General features: G+C 48.3%; 1 protein-coding gene across 2 annotated transcripts in view; it reads left to right on the top strand.

Annotated features, from left to right (window-relative positions):
• Window positions 1–2527, top strand: part of RDX (radixin) — a 94747-nt gene extending 92220 nt beyond the window's left edge. For both annotated transcript variants that reach the window (XR_009249444.1, XM_058686702.1), the window contains exon 16: window positions 1903–2527. The gene's annotated coding sequence lies outside the window, so the exon portion shown is untranslated. The remainder of the gene's footprint in view (window positions 1–1902) is intronic.
• Window positions 2528–18433: the final 15906 nt, after the last annotated feature.

Below are 18433 nucleotides of genomic sequence, written 5' to 3'. Positions count from 1 at the left end.
GAAACAGGTTGTTTTAAAGTTCTTTAATTTCCTTGGCAGAGACTGTTAAGACCCTTCCCATTGCTTTTTTTTTTTTCTTAATTTTTTTTAACATTTATTTATTTTTGAGAGTGAGAGAGACAGAGCAAGAGCAGGGGAGGAGCAGAGAGAGAGGGAGACACGGAATCCGAAGCAGGCTCCAGGCTCCGAGCTGTCAGCACAGAGCCCGACGTGGGGCTTGCACTCACAAACCGTGAGATCATGACCTGGGCCGAAGTTGGACACTCAACCGACTGAGCCACCCAGGTGCCCCTAGATTTTTTTTTAAATGAGATTTAAAAAGTGGTCATATAAGTTCGACCCAGGTCCAGAATTTTTAGAAATGATGTGCTTCCTTGGCCCAGGATTTTGGATTGCTTCAAAATGAGTTTAAGGTCGTCCAAGAAGCTCGGACATTCTGTGACATCACCTAAATGTTTCCAGTGTTTCAACGTCCACTTGAAAGGCTTGTGGCACATGCATCATTGTTTTGAAAGTGGTGTAGGTGCTTGTAAATTCATAGAGTCCCAGTTAGTCACATTCCTGATTCCTGGGATTTGAGCTAAAATCCCAACTTCGCACATGCTCTTACGTCCTAGCGAAAGCCACAGACAGTTCTCTTCCTGGCTACTCCTCTTTAAACCATTGCTTCCAATGCAGGGACTTATGTAAGTCTTTCCATCTTGTTTGCCGATGGGCAAAAGCCCCCCAAGTTAAGATGTACCTGATGATTTGTGACTCTCCCCTCACCGGTTGTCATCCGTTAACGTTTTTGCTTTTTTTGAGCAAATCCTTTGAGCGAGTTTAACTGTGTCCTCTTGTCGTCAGAAGCAGGAAGAGAAGGTTTCTGCATGACTCACCGGGAAAGTCAAGATCAAATGACAGACTTCTGAATTATCCCCAGATGAATTTATTAAAGAATCAAAGGAGTTGGCAATCGCCACATCCTTCAGCTTGAAATGTCACAGAGTTGGCGGCCTTGGAAAAGTGCCGGGGCCTCTGTGGCTGATGTCGTGGACCCAGGAGAAGGGATAGGGACTCGCGAGTGGTCTTCTGGTCCTTCTGCTGCTGTCCTTAGGGCGTCCCAGCAGAAATCTCACGCGGTCTTTGTTGTGGCCAGCCCGTGGCGTTACAGGGAGGAGGAATCAGAGGTTCACGTACAGTCACAGACAAGTGAGAACTGGCTGGTTTCTTCAGGGACAGAGGCCCCATGGACACAGGTGCCAGGGGACCAAATTGCCCATCGCTCCCCAAAGCCTCTGGCGGTCTGGGGTGTCCGGACTCCCAGACTTCTTGCTCTCATCCTCCAGGCCTTGTCCTTTGTCTGAGGGGCTAGGTTGACGGTGGCCTGGGAGGCCGGGTGAGACCCGATCTGAAGACCCTCATGCCGGACCCTCGAGGGGGAGGTGGCCTGAGGTGTGGAAGGCAGAGCTGGTGTAGGGAATGTGAGCTCACCCCTTGGGCACACCTGTTCCCCCCACCCCACCCCCAGCCTGCTCATCTTGCTCTCCCGTGATTCACATCACGAAGGTGTTCGTACCTGTGACACGAGCGGTCTCAGACCCGCCCCTCGCAGTTCTGGGTCTGAACGTGGCGAGATCTGCTCCGTTAGATTCCCTCTGAGATGGGAACAGTAGTGGGGCTGCGGCCGGAGCCACCTGCCTTCTGGTCGTCCCAGAACAGCCTGTATTCAGCACACAGCTTCAGGAGTGCTCCCCCCACCCCCAATAATTCAGCAGCACACTCCACCGTGGCTAAGTGTCCCCTACGAAATGTGGGAGGAGGTCCAGGTCCGAGGCCTCACCAGATCTGCGATGCCAATATGCAGGTGTAGCCCAGTCCTTTCTCCCCTGACTTTCCTGTTCCCTCCCTGTCTTCGTGCAGGTCCCTGGCATCTGACACACGGCGAGCTGTAGGATGAGGACACACCAAGCCGTGCCTGATGTTCTGAATGTGTCTGTCCCCCCCGAACCCTGAACCTCAGCTGGAACCGGATGGACAAGAATTCCCCCCACCAAGGGCTCTTTCGCCGATGGTTCTCTTCACGGCTCAGTTTACTGTTGGTTTTCCCTCGCTCGCTGTTCTGTCTCTCTCCAAACCTCTCCTGGTTGCCTTTCCTAGGGACAGACCTTAGGAAGCTGGGCCGGGACTTGGGAATTTGTGCATTGCGCCCTGCGGCCCCAAGCATCCGCCTCGTCCTGTCTTCAAGGCACCGCCCCCTCAAGAGATGCCTGAAGGCATCGGCTTCTGAGAACCCACTTTTTTTTTTTTTCTGCATGTCTAGCTTGTAAGGAGGGATATATGGAGAGCATTTCCTAGAATTTTCCACTTTTTCACAAAACGTATGTGACTTATTTTTGGCTTCGAACTGAGAGCAAATGTCGTGGCATACTGCTCCGTTTACTTGTGCACATGTGTGGAGTCTGGAGAAATCGACGCTACATTCCCTCTCCTGTCTGCGCTGTTTGTATAATTGTATATAAATGTAGCAATAAATATATTCTAACATGAGCCTGGGGCGCCTGATTCTGCACCCTCGCAGTAGGCAGTGTATAAATAGCGTGTTTTCAAGGAATTGCCCTGCTGACTGGCACGACCCGCCTGCCCTGTCCTCGTCCTCCGCGATTTCACAGTGTCAGTTTGGAGTTGGCCAGTGTTGGGCGAAAGAAGCCTGAGGAGTGTGGGGGCAGAGCTGGGATGTGACGCGGCATTATTAATTCACCAAGGGGCACTATGTCTGACACTCTGGGGTGGCTCAAATGTCCCAGGGCTGAAGCTCAGAGGATTGGGTGACAGTGTGCCTTCTGAGCCATTTTAACAGTGGCTCTGAAGTCCTCCGAGAACGAAATGTGTTACAATCACCCGGCAGGCACCCGCGGCCAGAGTTACCTCTTAAAGATTTCCAGAAAAAAAAAAAAAAGGCAAAATACGCCAACATGATGCTGAATTTTCCACCTGTCCCCGATGTTCTTCAAGGGTAAGGAGTCGAGCCATTTAAGCAAATGTCCTCCTAACGGGGACAGACCCCTAAGCAAATAACCTTTCGATTTGGCGGGGATCATGCCGTCGGTCTCATGCCAAGGAGGATTTGTTCCCAAACTGGTCTCATAATTCGCTTGAAACCTTTGGTTATCAGGCATTTTTGCAACTGAAAAGAGAATCACATACTTTGTGGTTTCTCATCAGGTTGCTGTCTCTCAGGCTCCTCCTCGATTGCAAGAGGAAGTTGGCGCACAAGTTTTCCGCCCCCGGGATGTAATAGATCTGGAAGCCGGGTGTCCCATGCCAGCGGTTGAAAGACGGCTCCGTAAAAAGTGTGTGTTTCTTCTGAGACGGAGAGAAAGAGAGTGCAAGCGAGCGGGGCAGGGGCAGAGACAGAGGGAGAGAGAGAGAATCCCAAGCAGGCTCCATGCTGTCAGCGCAGAGCTCCGTGCAGGGCTCCAACTCACCCACCGTGAGATCATGACCTGAGCCGAAATCCAGGGTCGGTCACTCAACCGACGGAGCCACCCAGGCACCCCTCAAGACTGCTTTTTACGTATTAGAGCAGCGTAGACTGGAGGGCCCGAGGAAATCACGTGGTCGAACCCTTCGAGCCACTGATTCTAACCAGGAAGGTGCCGGGTCTGTGAATTCACCTTCCGGCGACCTTCACCTCAAACTCCCCGCGGTACTCCCACACAGACATTTTCCACCCACGGTCTAGCCATGGCTGGTGATATGGGGGGACGTTATCTAAAAAGACAGGTGACAAATTATCATTTGCTTCTGGCGATGGCGTCATAACAGATAAGCCCAATTATAGACACTGCTGCGTAAGCTTGTTTATGGAGCTGTGGAGGATGGAGAAGTGGTCTTAAACCTGGGCACCTGTCCGTCTCTGCCTCCGAGTGGGAGTCAGGGCCTGGATGTTTCTCCCCACCTCTGCGCCTCTGATGGGCCTGCTGGGAGATGAGGTGTTGGGACTGAATGATTTCCGGGATCCTTTCTGTTCTTTGAGTCTCTCCTCCTCTGGCCAAGGGAAGGGAGTAGCCAACCTTCAGTGCAGCCACGGAAGGTCACAAGAGGGCAAAAATGGGCAACGGAGAGGCAGGAGAGAGTTAGGAAGGTGGCTTACATCTAGAGAGGGACAACTGCATTAAGGCAACGGCAAGTCAAAGCACCGCCTCTCCAACGGGGAGGAAAGAGGGACTCAGCTCTCACTTTCCACGTGCCATCGGCTGGGTCCCTTCTCGAGCTGTCTTTTGTTTTTACTTTTTTTTTTAATGTTTTATTTATTTTTGAGACAGGGAGAGATGGAGCATGAACAGGGGAGGGTCAGAGAGAGGGAGACACAGAATCTGAAACAGGCTCCAGGCTCTGAGCTGTCAGCACGGAGCCCGACGTGGGGCTCGAACTCACGGACCGCGAGATCATGACCTGAGCCGAAGTTGGCCGCTTAACCGACTGAGCCACCCAGGCGCCCCTCGAGCTGTCTTTTGCAGAGGACAGAAAGGCTAAACTGACCCTGAATTGGGACACACGGGTGGGAAGCTGAAGCCTCAGACCAAGAAGCCACCTCACCAGGAGGGACAGTGCCGTGAAGTGCTTCCCTTGACCTTGGAAAGCGACTTCAGTCTCCATCAGGCAAAACGACAAGGGCTTAGCAAACAAAAGAGAGAAAAGCTAGGGAGCGGGGTGGCTCAGTGGGTTAAGTGTCTGTCTTCAGCTCAGGTCATGATCTCGGGGTTCGTAGTCTGTGGGTTAGAGCCCCGCGTGGGGCTCTATGCTGACAGCTTGGAGCCTGGAGCCTGCTTCGGATCTCTGTCTCTCTCTGCCCCTCCCCTGCTTGCACTGTCTGTCTCTGTCTCTCTCAAAAATAAACAGTAAAAAAAAAAAAAAAATTCAAAAGGGAAAAAGCTGGTCACTTCCGGTCACTAATCACCCACAGCAGCACGTGTGAAGGAACACGTGGGTGGGGGCGCCGCCCTCCTCCAGCTTCCACGAGAGGCTCTTACACACCACACTCCCGCCCCTGCCCCACCCGCCCCCTTTCTGAGCAGGTGGGAGCGGTTGCCGGGCTGGTGAGTGTGCAGAGGAGGGGGTGCCCAGGGCTCGCCTCGCCTTGGCCCGTGGGGACCTGGCTGTCTGCTTGGAGGCACCGGGTACGGCCCGCTCCGCCTCCCGCTAGAGGCAGGTGGGCCCCCACACGTGCGCGTTGTCACCTGAACAGCCATTGGAGTCACCTGGAGGGTTTGTTAAAACACCCGCTCGGCTCCGCTCCCAGGGTTTGTGATTCAGGGCGAGGCGTGCGGCCGGAGCGGAGCGTTTGTGTCTCTAGAAAATTCCCAGCTGAGGCTGCCCGTGGCTGCTGGGCTGGGGACCGTGTCTCCGGATGCGGGGAGAAGGAGACCCGTTGACTGGCCCCCACATTCTCCCCAACTGGATGTTCACGTTCGCAAAGCCGGCTGAGTCAGGGGCGCGTCCTCCGCTAGGCCGAGGCCAGCGAAGCTTCTCTGGTCCGGGTGAGTAGCTGCAGACACCCACCGCCTCCTGGAGCCGCGGCCTTGGGGAGCGACAGACCCTTACGAATTAGACTCACTTCTGTTCCACGCGGAACACGAGTTGGATCAATGCCAGCCACAAACCGGCCCGAAACGCCCGGTCCGAAACAGAATCAGAGACACCTGAGCGCTTGGCTGCCCTTGATGCAACCTCGTTAGGGCACCTGCGCACACGGACGGGGGACTGGGCTCCTGGGCGAGGCGGGGGCTGGTTTCAGAAAACCCCGCGGCCTGACACGAGGTACCAGCACTGGCGTGTTCGTGGACAGTGTGAGGCACCTTCACACCCTGGACCCACCAGGGGAAGGAACCACAGCCCAGAAGCAGAACGCATGTCCCCCACGGTCTCCCGGTTTTTCTCAGCTCCTAGACCCTCCTGCAGGTGACTGCTGCCCCCAGTCCTCACGGGGGAGGATTCTGAAAAATCGCTTTCCCCCAACCTGTCCCGTTGCCTTGCGGGGCGGCTGGCCTCCCTCTGTGCCTTGCGGGTGCCTGCTCGCCCACACAGTACGGCCCTTCCAGCACAGCCAGGCTCCTGGTCGGCCGCCAGCAGCCAGACTTCCCTCCTTCCTTCAGGCCCCCCACCCCACCTCGTCAGAAGGGTTTTCCCTTCTCCCTTCTGCCCATTTCTGTGAGTCAGAGCGGCGAGGCCCTCGCATGGACCCCGACCACACCTCAGGGGCTCACCCCTTGCTCTGCGTGCGTTTGGGCTGTTCTGTTCCTCACAGTTCTGGGGGGGACCTGCTGTCCCTGCGCCACACAGAACGTGTGGTTTCTCAGGTGCCGTCACAGGGGGACAGAGACTGGAAAAGCCAGCACGGGCTTTGCACCACCTTAGGGACCAGGAATGATGCTCTTGTCCTGTCTCACTGGTCAGACCTAGTGACTTTTCTTCTCTTTCTTTCATGTTTGTTCATTTTTCAGAGACACAAATTGAGCGAGCGGGGGAGGGGCAGAGAGAGAGGGGGACACAGAACCAAAAGCGAGCTCCAGGCTCCGAGCTGTCAGCACGGAGCCGGATGCGGGGCTCGAACCCACGAACCGTGAGATCGTGACCTGAGCCGCAGTCACCGGCTTCACTCACTGAGCCACCCAGGCGCCCAGGCACGCCTCATTCTTAGGACCAGACTGTGTCCCCCTGTGCCCTGGGGCACTCCTGTGCTCCCTTTCCTCGGCCTTCTCCTACAGCGTTTATATTCGGTACAGCACTGCTTCTCCACCAGGGGGATTTTGACCCCCCGCCGCTGCCGCCCCAAGGGACTTTGACATGGTGGGGGCACATCTTCCAGTCTTAGGACCTGGGGTCTGTCGGGCACTGGTGTCTCGTGGGCGGGAACCCGATGCCAGCAAGCAGCCTGCAGGGCACGGGGCACCGGGCGTCCCGGCCCCCTGCCCCGCCGTGTCCGTGGTGGCGGGACTGGGAACCCCACTGCCCACGGCGCCCCTCGTGCGCAGGGGTTGCGCCACTCCCCCCACGCCGCGTCTGCGTGGGGAGACGGCACCGAGCACTGTGACCGCAGCCGGCCTGAGCCCTGGCCCTCGAGGGGGCCCGGCGACCTGCAGGAGCGGGCAGGCCGTGGAGGCGGCGGCCAGGAAGGAGGGGGGCCTGAGCGGCGAGCGCCGGCGCCCCCACAGCCGCGGGGGAGTGGGGTTCTCGGGGTTCTTCCCCCGGCAGCTCCTCGCCCGCCCACGGGGGCGCCGGCCCCCAGCGCCTCGCGTGCTTCTGCGGTGCCGTTGGTTCCGGGGCAGTGGCGAGACCGAAGGAAGGGCCGCCAACCTCAGCGGCTGTGAGCCCTTCCTCGCCCCTGGCCTCGCGGCAGGCTGGGCCTCTGGGGCCTGAAACGAGCTCCGCGCGAGGGCCGACTTGATTGCTTTGCGCAGGGTGGCTTCGGGCAACTTGGTTAACCTCTCCGGACGGAAATTTCTAGGAGGGGCCGAGAGTGCAGGGGCCGCGCTAAGTCGGAGCGCTTGGACCCACATGTTGTGAGCTGACTCTAGAGTGTGTGCTGAGCCCGAGGTGACTAAAAATCTCCGGGAGCAAGAGCCGCCTCTTTCTCTAGGCCGCGGCTGCTGTGGACGGCAAAGCTGACGACCATCCGGGTGCCCTACTGAGGCCACCTGAGTGTGTGGTCACCCCGCCCGGGACGTCTGCCTTTCCCTGCTCTGTCGGGATCCTGACTGTGCCTGTTGTCATCTCTGGGGACACCTTCTCATTCATACATCAGAACACGAGGGCCCCATCCTAGCCAAGGCCTGAGGCTCTTTGGCCCAATCCCCTCTGGGCCGTGGGCGTCTTGTCCCCCGAGGATGAGGTGGCGGGGGCTCCAGGAGCGCGTGGCCTTCGAGGAGAGTTAGGACCCAGCCCCCAGCCCCCCAGTGTGTGCAGGTGTGTGTAGCCGGGACCTCGGCCACCTCTAGACACGTTTTAAGGTGACGCCTGGAATGTGGCAACAGAGGGACTTGTTGGTTCGTCATGTATCCACTGAGCATCAAATAGATGAAGCCGCTGCCTGGTGGGGTCTCTATTCCAGGACAGGGAGACGGGCAATAAACAAGGCACATGTTAAGTCAGATGGTGATGATTGCTCTGGAGAATCGGGGCGCCCGGGGACTAATGGCAACGCAATTGCTGGCACACTTATTACTGAAGTGGAGCTCACCTCCCATGTTGTAGGTGCTTCTGGGGTGCAATGCAGTGACTCCACAGTCCTAGACATGATGCAGGCGTAGTTACCATCTGTCAGTATGAAATGTTACAATGTGCCGAAGATGTTCCGTAGGGTGCTTTGCATCGCCCTTACTTTTTGAAAGTATGAACCTCTTCATCCCCCTCACCTATTTGGTTAATCCCATCGTAACACCCCTGGCCTAGCAACTATGGTTTGTTTTCTGTGTTGAGAAGTCGATTTGCATTGGTTTGTTTTGTTGTTTAGATTCTTCTGGCATTTGTCTATTTCTGGGTGACCAATTTCACTTAGCCTAATACCCTCTAGGTCCATGTATGTTGTGGAAAAAGGCAAGAACATAACCTTCTTCGTGGCTGAGTAACATTCCACGATCCATCTTAACTGCTTCTTAACTATTTATCAGTGGTCACAGACTGCTTCCCTAACTGGCAAATGTAAATAATGATACAGTAAACATAGAATGACATATATAATTTTGAATTTGTATTTTTGTTATGTTTGGTAAATACACATTATTAAAGTTACTGCATGATGTCGGATTTCAATGTTTAATTTTTTGAGGAATCGCCATGCTATTTTCCATGGTGACTCCACCGGTTGGTGTTCCCACCCCCAGGGCACTGTAGTTCTGGGCCAACACTCGTTAATTCTTCCACTGTCGACACTAGCCATTCTGACACCTTGTACTTTTCTAGTGCATTTCCCTGCTAATGAGTGATGTCGAGCATCTTTTCGTGAGTCTTCTTTGGAAAACTGTGTGTTCAGGCCGTCTGCCCGATTTTCCATCAGACGTTTATTCATTGGTTGGTAGTAGTCCTTGATAGAAATTTTTGATATTAGGTCCTCATGGGATGTGTCATTGGCAAACTTCTCCCGTTCAGTAGGATGCCTTTTCGTTTGGTGACTTCCTTCACTGTGCAAAAGCTTTCTATCTTGGTGTAGTCCCAATTATTTACTTTTGCTTTAGTGTTTATTTTTATTTTGCCTGAGGCGATATGTCTAGGAAAATGTTGCTGGGCCAGTGTCCAAGAGATCACTGCCTGTGTTTTCTTCTAGAAGTGTTAGGGTTTCAAGTCCGACATTTAGGTCTTCAATCCATGGTAGGCTTATTACTGTGCATGATGTGAGAGAGCGGTCCTATTTCCTTTCTGTGCACATAACTGTCCAGTTTTCCAAGCACCATTTATTGAAGAGCCTGTCTTTTTCCCCATTGTATGTTCTTGCCCCCTTTATCATAGGGTAATTGACCCTGAGTGTGGGTTTATTTTTGGGCTCTGGTTTCTGTTCCCTTGATGTGCGTGTCCCTTTTTGTCCCAGTCACATCCTGTTTTGATTACTGTAGCTTTGCAGCAAACCTTGAAATCTGGGACTGTGACATCTCTAGCTTTGTTCTTCTTTCTCAAGGTTGCATTGGCTCTCTGGGGTCTCTGGTGGTTCCACAGGCATTTTAGGATCACTTGTTCTGTAAAAAATATTACTGGTGTTGTGATAGGGATGGCTTGGATCTGTAGGTTGCTTCTGGTAGGAGGGATCTTGGAACAATATTCTTCCATTCCGTAAGCATGGAATATCTTTCCGTTTGTGTCATCGTCAGTGTCCTTCATCTGTGTTTCCTAGATTGTGGAGTGCAGGTCTTGGACCATCTCGGCTGAGGTGATGCCTAGGTATTTTGTTCTCTTGGTTGCAGTGGACATGAAATTGTTTCATGTGTCTGTCACATGGTGATTAGTGTATAGAAACGCAAGAGATTTCTGTGAGTTTTGCATCCTGCCACGTTCTTGAATGCACATCTTCTAATGGTCCTTTCGGAGGAGTCCTCAGGGTTTTCTAGGCAGAGTATCATGTCGTCTGCAAACAGTGGAGGTTTTACTTCCTCGTCAACAATTTGGACGCCTCTCCTTTCTTCTCCTCGCGGGACTGCTGTGTCTGGGACTTGGAATACACCCCGGGTCAAAGTGGTGAAAGCGAAGATTGCCTTGTTCTCTGGTTTTCACCCTCGAGTATGATGTCAGCTGTGTGTTTATCACATGTTCATTTTATGACGCTGAGGCATGTTTGCTCAAAATCCACATTTTGGAGAGTTTTCACAATCAACTTACATGAGTGTTAGCGTTGGTTTTTTGCATCTATTGAGACATTCACCTGATTGTTATCCTTCATTTTGTTAATGTGGTATATTGTTTAGTTTTTAATATCACCCTTGTGTTTCTCAGAGTAAATTCAAGTTGTTTGTCTTGAATGACGACTTTAATATGTTTCTGAACATAGTTCGCTGCTATTTTGTGGAGGTTTTTGCATATGTTTATCTGGCTTATTTGCCTATAGTTTCTTTCATTGTAAATGTCTTTGGTGTTGGTCTCCAGGTAATTTTTTTTTTTAAGAATGTGTTTGGAATCTTTTTCCCCCCTAATTTTGGGAATAGCTTGATAATAGAAAATAATGCTTCTTGAATCTCTCATTGCAATCACTTTTTTAATCCATGTGTCTTGGGCTTTTATTTGTTGAGGTCTTTCATTACCTATTCAATTTCATTATTTTTCTATTCAGATTTTCCTTTTTTTTTTTTTTTTTTGAGAGAAAGAAAGAGAGCAAGTGAGTAGGGGAGGAGCAGAGAGAGAAGGAGAGAGAGAATCCCAAGCAGGCTCTGAGCTGTCAGCGCAGAGCCCGATGTGGGGCTTGAACTCACAAACTGTGACATCATGACCTGAGCCAAAGTTAAGAGTTGGATGCTTAACCAAATGAGATACCCAAGTGCCCCCCATTTTTTATTTTTTTGAAGATTTTATTTCTGTAATTTGTTTGCTTTTTGTTACTGAATATTTTAGCATACTTTTTTTTTTTTTTAGTTTCTTCTAATGGTTTCTGTGGTGTCATGTGTTACTTTTGCTATTTTATTTCTGATTTTATTGATTTTTTTTTTCCATGAGTCTGGCTTTAGGTTTATCGATTTATTTACCTTTTCAAATAATCAGCTTTGGTTTCATTGATTTTTTTCTTTTTTTTTCTCAGTCTCTTCCTTCATTTCTTTAAATTCTGAGGTTTGTTATTATAGTTTTTCTACTAATGGGATTTCTTTCTTTTTCTAATTCATTTAGTTGTAATACTAAAAAAATTGTTGTGATTTTTTTTTTTTTTTTTTTTGTTCTTGATGTCTACTTGTATCACTTTAATTTCCCTCTTAGAACTTCTTTTGGTGTGACTGCAAAATTTTGGGTCATTGTGTTTTCATTTGTTTTTTGATTTCTTGATGAATTTATCATTGTCCTATGGGTTGTTGACTAGGTTGTCATTTGCCCATGATGGTTTTTATTTTTTTCCTTGTAACTGATAACTAGCTTTCATACTTGAGGTTTGAAAAGATGCATGCTATGATCTCTGTCTTGTTACATTTATTGAGACTTGCTTTATGATCTCACATGTGACCTGTATTGGAGAATGTTCTATGCATACTTGAAAACAATGTGTATTCTGTTGTGTTTTCATGGTTAATTCCATCTTATCTAATGGATCATTCAAAGATCCTGTTTTCTTTTTTTAAAAAAAATTTAAATGTTGAAGATGGCGGCGTAGGAGGACGCTGGGCTCACCGCGCGTCCTGCTGATCACTTAGATTCCACCTACACCTGCCTAAAGAACCCAGAAAACCGCCAGAGGATTAGCAGAACGGAGTCTCCGGAGCCAAGCGCAGACGAGAGGCCCACGGAAGAGGGTAGGAAGGGCGGCGAGGCGGTGCGCGCTCCACGGACTGGCGGGAGGGAGCCGGGGCGGAGGGGCGGCTCGCCGGCCAAGCGGAGCCCCCGAGTCGGGCTGGCAAAAGCGGAGGGGCCGGACGGACTGTGTTCCGACAGCAAGCGCGACTTAGCGTCTGGGAGGTCAGAAGTTAACAGCTCTGCTCAGAAAGCGGGAAGGCTGGAGGACAAAGGGAGGGAGAGCTGCTGAGCCCCCGGACGGACGGCAGAGCTCAGCTTGGCGGGGAACAAAGGCGCTCGCCAGCGCCATCTCCCCCGCCCATCCCCCAGCCAAAATCCCAAAGAGAACCAGTTCCTGCCAGGGAACTTGCTCGCTCCGCGCAAACACCCAACTCTGTGCTTCTGCGGAGCCAAACCTCCGGCAGCGGATCTGACTCCCTCCCGCTGCCACAGGGCCCCTCCTGAAGTGGATCACCTAAGGAGAAGCGAGCTAAGCCTGCCCCTCCCGCCCCCGTGCACCTTGCCTACCCACCCCAGCTAATACGCCAGCTCCCCAGCACCACAAGCCTGGCAGTGTGCAAGTAGACCAGACGGGCCACACCACGCCACAGTGAATCCCGCCCCTAGGAGAGGGGAAGAGAAGGCACACACCAGTCTGACTGTGGCCCCAGCGGGGGGCTGGGGGCAGACATCAGGTCGGACTGCGGCCCCGCCCACCAACTCCAGTTATACACCACAGCACGGGGGAAGTGCCCTTCGGGTCCTCACCACTCCAGGGACTGTCCAAAATGACCAAACGGAAGAATTCCCCTCAGAAGAATCTCCAGGAAATAACAACAGCTAATGAACTGATCAAAAAGGATTTAAATAATATAACAGAAAGTGAATTTAGAATAATAGTCATAAAATTAATCGCTGGGCTTGAAAACAGTATACAGGACAGCAGAGAATCTCTTGCTACAGAGATCAAGGGACTAAGGAACAGTCACGAGGACCTGAAAAACGCTTTAAACGAAATGCAAAACAAAATGGAAACCACGACAGCTCGGATTGAAGAGGCAGAGGAGAGAATAGGTGAACTAGAAGATAAAGTTATGGAGAAAGAGGAAACTGAAAGAAAGAGAGATAAAAAAATCCAGGAGTATGAGGGGAAAATTAGAGAACTAAGTGATACACTAAAAAGAAATAATATACGCATAATTGGTATCCCAGAGGAGGAAGAGAGAGGGAAAGGTGCTGAAGGGGTACTTGAAGAAATTATAGTTGAGAACTTCCCTGAACTGGGGAAGGAAAAAGGCATTGAAATCCAAGAGGCACAGAGAACTCCCTTCAGACGTAACTTGAATCGATCTTCTGCACGACATATCATAGTGAAACTGGCAAAATACAAGGATAAAGAGAAAATTCTGAAAGCAGCAAGGGATAAACGTGCCCTCACATATAAAGGGAGACCTATAAGACTCGTGACTGATCTCTCCTTTGAAACTTGGCAGGCCAGAAAGGCTTGGCACGATATCTTCAGTGTGCTAAACAGAAAAAATATGCAGCCGAGAATCCTTTATCCAGCAAGTCTGTCATTTAGAATAGAAGGAGAGATAAAGGTCTTCCCAAACAAACAAAAACTGAAGGAATTTGTCACCACGAAACCAGCCCTACAAGAGATCCTAAGGGGGATCCTGTGAGACAAAGTACCAGAGACATCACTACAAGCATAAAACATACAGACATCACAATGACTCTAAACCCGTATCTTTCTATAATAACACTGAATGTAAATGGATTAAATGCGCCAACCAAAAGACATAGGGTATCAGAATGGATAAAAAAACAAGACCCATCTATTTGCTGTCTACAAGAGACTCATTTGAGATCTGAGGACACCTTTAGATTGAGAGTGAGGGGATGGAGAACTATTTATCATGCGACTGGAAGCCAAAAGAAAGCTGGAGTAGCCATACTTATATCAGACAAACTAGACTTTAAATTAAAGGCTGTAACAAGAGATTAAGAAGGGCATTATATAATAATTACAGGGTCTATCCATCAGGAAGAGCTAACAATTATAAATGTCTATGCGCCAAATACCGGAGCCCCCAGATATATAAAACAGTTACTCATAAACATAAGCAACCTTATTGATAAGAATGTGGTCATTGCAGGGGACTTTAACACACCACTTACAGAAATGGATAGATCATCTAGACACACAGTCAATAAAGAAACAAGGGCCCTGAATGATACATTGGATCAGATGGACTTGACAGATATATTTAGAACTCTGCATCCCAAAGCAACAGAATATACTTTCTTCTCGAGTGCACATGGAACATTCTCCAAGATAGATCATATACTGGGTCACAAAACAGCCCTTCATAAGTTTACAAGAATTGAAATTATACCATGCATACTTTCAGACCACAATGCTATGAAGCTTGAAATCAACCACAGGAAAAAGTCTGGAAAACCTCCAAAAGCATGGAGGTTAAAGAACACCCTACTAACGAATGAGTGGGTCAACCAGGCAATTAGAGAAGAAATTAAAAAATATATGGAAACAAACGAAAATGAAAATACAACAATCCAAACGCTTTGGGACGCAGCGAAGGCAGTCCTGAGAGGGAAATACATTGCAATCCAGGCCTATCTCAAGAAACAAGAAAAATCCCAAATACAAAATCTAACAGCACACCTAAAGGAAATAGAAGCAGAACAGCAAAGGCAGCCTAAACCCAGCAGAAGAAGAGAAATCATAAAGATCAGAGCAGAAATAAACAATATAGAATCTAAAAAAACTGTAGAGCAGATCAACGAAACCAAGAGTTGGTTTTTTGAAAAAATAAACAAAATTGACAAACCTCTAGCCAGGCTTCTCAAAAAGAAAAGGGAGATGACCCAAATAGATAAAATCATGAATGAAAATGGAATTATTACAACCAATCCCTCAGAGATACAAACAATTATCAGGGAATACTATGAAAAATTATATGCCAACAAATTGGACAACCTGGAAGAAATGGACAAATTCCTAAACACCCACACTCTTCCAAAACTCAATCAGGAGGAAATAGAAAGCTTGAACAGACCCATAACCAGCGAAGAAATTGAACCGGTTATCAAAAATCTCCCAACAAATAAGAGTCCAGGACCAGATGGCTTCCCAGGGGAGTTCTACCAGACGTTTAAAGCAGAGATAATACCTATCCTTCTCAAGCTATTCCAAGAAATAGAAAGGGAAGGAAAACTTCCAGACTCATTCTATGAAGCCAGTATTACTTTGATTCCTAAACCAGACAGAGACCCAGTAAAAAAAGAGAACTACAGGCCAATATCCCTGATGAATATGGATGCAAAAATTCTCAATAAGATACTAGCAAATCGAATTCAACAGCATATAAAAAGAATTATTCACCATGATCAAGTGGGATTCATTCCTGGGATGCAGGGCTGGTTCAACATTCGCAAATCGATCAACGTGATACATCACATAAACAAAAAAAAAGAGAAGAACCATATGATCCTGTCAATCGATGCAGAAAAGGCCTTTGACAAAATCCAGCACCCTTTCTTAATAAAAACCCTTGAGAAAGTCGGGATAGAAGGAACATACTTAAAGATCATAAAAGCCATTTATGAAAAGCCCACAGCTAACATCATCCTCAATGGGGAAAAACTGAGAGCTTTTTCCCTGAGATCAGGAACACGACAGGGATGCCCACTCTCACCGCTGCTGTTTAATATAGTGCTGGAAGTTCTAGCATCAGCAATCAGACAACAAAAGGAAATCAAAGGCATCCAAATTGGCAAAGATGAAGTCAAGCTTTCGCTTTTTGCAGATGACATGATATTATACATGGAAAATCCGATAGACTCCACCAAAAGTCTGCTAGAACTGATACATGAATTCAGCAAAGTTGCCGGATACAAAATCAATGTACAGAAATCAGTTGCATTCTTATACACTAACAATGAAGCAACAGAAAGACAAATAAAGAAACTGATCCCATTCACAATTGCACCAAGAAGCATAAAATACCTAGGAATAAATCTAACCAAAGATGTAAAAGATCTGTATGCTGAAAACTATAGAAAGCTTATGCAGGTAATTGAAGAAGATATAAAGAAATGGAAAGACATTCCCTGCTCATGGATTGGAAGAATAAATATTGTCAAAATGTCAATACTACCCAAAGCTATCTACACATTCAATGCAATCCCAATCAAAATTGCACCAGCATTCTTCTCGAAACTATAACAAGCAATCCTAAAATTCATATGGAACCACAAAAGGCCCCGAATAGCCAAAGTAATTTTGAAGAAGAAGACCAAAGCAGGAGGCATCACAATCCCAGACTTTAGCCTCTACTACAAAGCTGTCATCATCAAGACAGCATGGTATTGGCATAAAAACAGACACATAGACCAATGGAATCGAATAGAAACCCCAGAACTAGACCCACAAACGTATGGCCAACTCATCTTTGACAAAGCAGGAAAGAACATCCAATGGAAAAAAGACAGTCTCTTTAACAAATGGTGCTGGGAGAACTGGACAGCAACATGCAGAAGGTTGAAACTAGACCACTTTCTCACACCATTCACAAAAATAAACTCAAAATGGATAAAGGACCTGAATGTGAGACAGGAAACCCTCAAAACCTTAGAGGAGAAAGCAGGAAAAGACCTCTCTGACCTCAGCCGTAGCAATCTCTTACTCGGCACATCCCCAAAGGCAAGGGAATTAAAAGCAAAAGTGAATTACTGGGATCTTATGAAGATAAAAAGCTTCTGCACAGCAAAGGAAACAACCAACAAAACTAAAAGGCAACCAACGGAATGGGAAAAGATATTTGCAAATGACACATCGGACAAAGGGCTAGTATCCAAAATCTATAAAGAGCTCATCAAACTCCACACCCGAAAAACAAATAACCCAGTGAAGAAATGGGCAGAAAACATGAATAGACACTTCTCTAAAGAAGACATCCGGATGGCCAACAGGCACATGAAAAGATGTTCAACGTCGCTCCTCATCAGGGAAATACAAATCAAAACCACACTCAGATACCACCTCACGCCAGTCAGAGTGGCCAAAATGAAGAAATCAGGAGACTATAGATGCTGGAGAGGATGTGGAGAGACGGGAACCCTCTTGCACTGTTGGTGGGAATGCAAATTGGTGCAGCCGCTCTGGAAAGCAGTGTGGAGGTTCCTCAGAAAATTAAAAATAGACCTACCCTATGACCCAGCAATAGCACTGCTAGGAATTTATCCAAGGGATACAGGAGTACTGATGCATAGGGGCACTTGTACCCCAATGTTTATAGCAGCACTCTCAACAATCGCCAAATTATGGAAAGAGCCTAAATGTCCATCAACTGATGAATGGATAAAGAAATTGTGGTTTATATACACAATGGAATACTACGTGGCAATGAGAAAGAATGAAATATGGCCTTTTGTAGCAACGTGGATGGAACTGGAGAGTGTGATGCTAAGTGAAATAAGCCATACAGAGAAAGACAGATACCATATGGTTTCACTCTTATGTGGATCCTGAGAAACGTAACAGAAACCCATGGGGGAGGGGAAGGGAAAAAAAAAAAAAAAGAGGTTAGAGTGGGAGAGAGCCAAAGCATAAGAGACTGTTAAAAACTGAGAACAAACTGAGGGTTGATGGGGGGTGGGAGGGAGGGCAGGGTGGGTGATGGGTATTGAGGAGGGCACCTTTTGGGATGAGCACTGGGTGTTGTATGGAAACCAATTTGACAGTAAATTTCATATATTAAAAAATAAATAAATTAATTAATTTAAAAAAAAATTTAAATGTTTATTCACTTCTGAGAGAGAGAGAGAGGCAGAGTGCAAGCAGGGGAGGGGCAGAAAGGGGGAGACACAGAATCCCAAGCAGGCTCGAGGCTGTGAACTGTTAGCACAGAGCCTGACCAAGGGCTCGAACTAACAAACCATGAAATCATGACCTGAGCCAAAGTCAGACATTTAACCAATTGAGCCACCCAGACGCCCCTTGTTTGTTTTTTCTTTCTTTTCTTCCTTCCTTTTCTTTCTTTTCTTTCTTTCTTTTCTCTTTCTTTTCTCTCTTTCTTCTCCTTTCCTTCCCTTTCCTTTCCTTTCCTTTCCTTTCCTTTCCTTTCCTTTCCTTTCCTTTCCTCTTTTCTTTTCTTTTCTTTTCTTTTCTTTTCTTTTCTTTTCTTTTCTTTTCTTTTCTTTTCTTTTCTTTTCTTTTCTTTTCTTTTCTTTTCTTTTCTTTTCTTTTCTTTTCTTTTCTTTTCTTTTCTTTCCATGTTTGTTCATTTAGACACAGGCAGACAGAACACGAGTGGGGACGGGCAGAGAGCTAGGACACAGAATCTGAAGCAGGATCCAGACTCTGAGCTGTCAGCACAGAGCCCATGTGGGGCTCGAGCCCATGAATGGGGAGGTCATGGCCTGAGCCGAAGTCAGATGCCCCTACTGTTTTCTTCTTAAAATTTTAATA

The sequence above is a fragment of the Neofelis nebulosa genome, chromosome 10 (genome assembly GCF_028018385.1).
Source record: "Neofelis nebulosa isolate mNeoNeb1 chromosome 10, mNeoNeb1.pri, whole genome shotgun sequence".
NCBI lineage: Eukaryota > Metazoa > Chordata > Mammalia > Carnivora > Felidae > Neofelis > Neofelis nebulosa.
The sequence above is the reverse complement of the archived record's forward strand: the minus strand, read 5'-3'. Positions and strand labels throughout refer to the sequence as shown.